The following is a 4,765-nucleotide window of genomic DNA, read 5'->3' as shown; positions in this document are numbered from 1 at the left end:
CCTGAGTGAGAAAACCAGGTTGTTGTTATTTTCTTTTTAGCTTTAAGACAGAACGTTTGCTTTCAATAGATCAACACTGCTTACCAAAATACAGACAGGACAATGTACACATTTACAATTCTCAAGGCATTTTCTTGGAAAATTCAAGCCCAGGGGCTGCTTTTGTCCTCCTGGGCACTGCTGGTCAGACCCCTTACAGTTCATGTAAGTGGGATGCCTCAAAAGGGCAGACCTTGACCAAGGCCTGGGGCACACTTTCTACTCCCAGCAGCCTCTCCTGAAGTGTAGGCTTGTTCACCAAACCTGATGCAGGGACGTCCCTGTCAGCAAAATATCTCCTTCAACCCCATAACCTAGAACTCTTGCCACTGGTCCCGAGGGCCACCTGGACTCAGCAGATGAGCAAGCACCCTTGGGTCACCTGTACTGCCTCCTGCATTCAGTGGGTGGACCAGAGGCTCTGAAGGAGGCTGAAGACTTCCAGGGAACAGACCTAAGGGACAAAATGAAGGAGGTCTACAGAGGGCTCATGTCAGGCATGAAGTCAGTCAAGAGTCTAATGAGTTCAGTGGGAAAAATAAAATGGACTCAGTGACCCATAGTCCAATACAGAAAAAATTAAACCAGCCAGGCCTCTGGCTCCATTGTTTTTCTACACACTGTGTAAACAGCCCAGGTGGAGAAGTCACTGGACATCAACCTGTGTGGCAATACAGGTCCTCCCGTCTCACTCAGTCCCATTACAGAGCGACAGGGAGGCCCTCATGCTCTGGGCAGGGGGTCAGCACAGAGCTCCAGTCCCTGTCTGGCCCTGTTGGAGCCAAATGCCATCCAACTATCCAGAGATCACATTGGGGGGCTGCCATGTTGAAAAGGTCTGGGTATTCAGTTGAGGAGGGGGCACCCAGTGGATTAAACTGTCCCTAAAGGTAAAACCCTTAGGTGCCCCCATCAGTTTGGTCCAAGAAGGAGCTTTCTAATATTATCTCTCCTAGGACAATGGCCAGCCCTGGGTGGGAAGTTCCTAAGTCCTGAGAGGCTGGCACTGAGGTTGCCCAGTTTGTGGGGATTCTGTAAATTGGACTTGGGCTACTCAGGGTATGGATGTTCTCAAAACCTTATCCAACTGAAACTCATCATTTTTACCCATCGGCAAGGGCAGTTTCACAGATGAGACCAAAACTGTGGGATCCTCAAAGGAACTCCACAGCGCACACCTCAAGCTTGAGGGGCCAGCGGATCAACATGCTGACCTGCAGACACCTCCAAACCGAGGGTAACAGGGGCTACCCCTAGACCCAAAATGACACTCTCCCACCTGACACTTGACTTTCTCCAGGATGACAGGCCTGTCTCTTTGCTCTGCTACCCAGGGGATGACCCTGGAGGCTACTGCACCTGACATGGAGTCAGAGAGCAGCCCCCTGTTGCTTCTGTAAAACCAGGTGTGGTGCTGCTTCTGTGCTCATCTTCTCGTACTTTCCAGTGTCTGTCCACTGACAAGACCTCATCCAGACTCCTTCCTGGGAAAGCAGGTCCAGGCAGCACCCAGGGGAAGGGAGAGGAAGGAGACCTGTGGGAGGGAGCTCATTGTGGGACCCTGAGATCTGAAACTCCTCACTGGTTTGGAAATGGCTGCATTCTGCTGTGGAGCTGGGGAAGCCTGGCTCACCTCCAAAGGTGCAAGGGTGCTTCTGCTGAACCCTCTAGGCCAATGTTGGTGATGGCATCCAGGATGAGTATTGTTGGCATGCACTGACTCCTGATGAGGCAGCTCCTCACAGGTCAAGGTCGAAGGCAGGTATAGGTTGCAAAGAGAGCACTGTCTTCTTAGAGCTCCTTGGTTCCCCGGGGGGTGAATGTGCCTGGGGACACTGAAAACCACTTTGTGCACTGCAGCAGAAGGTGACAGAGCAATGTGGCCCCTGGGCTTCTCCACAGAGTAAGACAAAGGCAACCAGGATCCTTCAAACAGACCAAAGAGCAAAACACAAGAAAACTGATGGAGATGCTGAGGTGCTTAGGAGGTATCATTCTTTCCCTAGGAAGATAAATCATCTTTCCAATTTAGTTATGAATCCTCTAGGATGTACTTTGCACTTTAACCCTACCTGACCTCTCCCTATCAACTGTCACCATTTGGAGACGATGGCCAGGGACCTAGAACAGGGAGGGGCTTTTCTTTGTGGGCAGACATGGCACAAAGACAACATCATCAGAGTCACCGGAGTTGATGTCATCTAGGGCTGGGGACTTCATGGGCTGCAGCCCCAAGGGAGAGGACCCAGAGTGGGGCTGAGTGCCTGCTGGCTCCCCTGGCTCAACCTCTGCATCCTCCCCAGGGTTCGCTTTGGTATTCTCACCAGGAGAAGCTGTCAGGGAGGGTGGGGAGGCCTCTGGCAGCAGCTCTCCCAGGTGTGGAGGTGGCTGTTCTTTTACTGCTGGCACTGCTGTGCTTGACTGTGCCAGGTGTCTCCAGAAGACGCCAGACTGGATGATGGTGATGGCCTCCTCCTGCCCTGGGCCGTCCTCCGCCTGGGCACTGGGGCTTGAGACACAGGGCGTGGAAGAGCTCTGATCTGGAAAGTTCAGCAGACCGGAGATTCTAAACCACAGGTTTTGCTTGTGCTAGATTTCCCCTGAAAACTGCCTGGAGCAATGTCACCGCCCTATTCAGGACAGACTTTTTTTCTTTCTTTCCTTTTTTTTTTTTTTTTTTTTTTTTTTTTTTCCTTGTGTTTATGGGCCTTCCAGCTGGCCCGCCTCTTCCTGTAGGCAGCCTCTCTCCTTCCATCAGAGCAGGGGCAGGGGAGAGACCCTCCTGCCCAGAATCCAGTTCAGAGTCTTGCTGAGAGTGCCTGTTGCTGGGCGGGGTTGTGCAGAACTCTCCAGAGGCCTCCTGAATCGCCTCCATCGGAGCACTGGGCTTCTCGTTCCTTGTTTCTTCCAGCTCTTGACACTTGTTGGTGAGTGTTTGAATTTCCTCTCGCAAAGCCTGCTCATACTCTTGCCTCTCCTGCTTGCCTTCCCTCGCGCTCTCCAGCTCCTTCTCCAAGTCGGTCTTGGCCTGCAGCAGCTGCTTCACCTCCACATCTTTTTTCAGCTGCTGCGCCTGCAGGACCCTCCGCTCTGCCTTCAAGCTCTTCCCTGTCCCACACAGGCTCTCCTGCTCCTCTGGTCCGGAGGATGCTAGTGTGCTGCACTGTTGGAGGCGGAGTGGGCCAGGGGAGTCAGCCTGTGGGATTCTGAGCGGTGCGGTTTTGCGCTCTCTACCGCTTCAATTCCGCATCTCGCAGCGGAGGAGGCTTGCTCCAGTTCACTTACAGGTTGATTTTGGAGACGGGGGTTGCGGGGGCGGGGGTTGCTCAGCACACGTTCTAGATCTTCCTTCAGGTTCTGGTTCTCTTCCGTCAGCTCCTGGACACTCCAGGACAAGTTCAGAAGAGTGCTGCTCATATTCTTCTGCCTTTCCATGCCCACCTTCTTTTCCATAGGAGTCCTCTTTCCTGCAACTTTGGAACTCGCCAAGAGAGTCTGGAGACGATGAATCTCCTCGTAGTGAGTGTCCACGGCGATCTCATCTTCTCCACGTTGGTGGTCTTCGTGTCAGTCTGGAGTTTGTTGATGGTGCTGTCCTTCTCCTTGCACTGCTGCTCCAGCTTCAAGATCCTCTGCTTGAGCCCATTGATGACCCAGCCGGCATCGGGTCTTTTCTCTGCCAGAGTCCGAACGAAATCTGGGCCTCGACCTGAATCCAAAAGCTGTTCTCTCTGCTGATCCTTTCTGATATTTTCCTCCTCCAAGCGCTGAAGCTTTGTTCTCATCAACTCTACATCACTTTTCTTCGTGCGTAATGACTTCTTCAACTCAATAATCTCGTCATACATATCTTCTTTCTCTCTGTAGACAGTAGTCCCAGGGACGTGACTTTGCTTGGAAGCTCCCAGCCAGAGCTTCTGTGGGGTTAGGGACCTTCTGCGGCTCAGAGGCATGCTCCCTACTGTCCTGAGAGACCGCCAGGATGCTGCTTTTCTCGGCTTAGAGTAATAGGGTGACTTTGGTGATGTGGGAGGCTTGTGGAAACCTTTCCTTGCTTTTGTCTCAAAGTCTGAGTCAAAGGCAATCGCAGATAGACTGTCATCTCCTGTCTCAGAGGCCGCCTCCACCGGGCTCAGGCTCATGACTGCAGCGCTGCCCAGCCCCTGCAGCACTGGGCACTGCGATCCAGGTCCCCAGCTTTCTGAGGAGTTACATAAGTAACATGATTTAGCCAAAATAGATGGCTTTGTATTTACATTTACATTTTCTCTATAAACCTCAAAGCTCTTTCCTCTTGTTTTATCATCTTTAAATTATTCTTGAGGGATATATTGAGAGTGGACACTACTATTTCTGGTTGAGATCAAGCTCTTGCAGAATTTGTGAAAAAACATTTTTTCTCCTGGCTCCTGTCTCATAGTGGAAAAAGTTCAACGATAATAATATCCCCAACCTCTTTCTCCAAAAGTTTACTTTCTCCTCTTCAGAGGGAAATTTGTAAGAAGCTTTCAGAGGTTAGTTTATCCTCAGTAGCACAAATTCTGAGCCCCCCCCCCCATGCCCTTCATTGGGTTTACAAGGGAATACAAGAAGTCTGACAACCGTGGTCATTGTGACTGGGCAAGACTGACTTATTAACCTGTTCTCTGGTATCAGGTTTATCAGAAATGTCCATGTCAGTTTGATCTCCCCAGCCTGGCTTCTATTCCATCTCTCATTTGGTTCC

The 4,765-nt window shown here is 51.3% G+C and overlaps 1 pseudogene; it reads right to left on the bottom strand.

Moving 5' to 3' along the window:
• Nucleotides 1-2,160: 2,160 nt before the first annotated feature.
• Nucleotides 2,161-4,181, bottom strand: LOC124993733 (IQ domain-containing protein E-like; annotated as a pseudogene).
• Nucleotides 4,182-4,765: the final 584 nt, after the last annotated feature.

This window comes from Sciurus carolinensis, chromosome 9 (assembly GCF_902686445.1).
Source record: "Sciurus carolinensis chromosome 9, mSciCar1.2, whole genome shotgun sequence".
Classification (NCBI taxonomy): Eukaryota; Metazoa; Chordata; class Mammalia; order Rodentia; family Sciuridae; genus Sciurus; species Sciurus carolinensis.
Note: the sequence above shows the minus strand (reverse complement) of the source record. Positions and strands in the feature narration are given on the sequence as shown.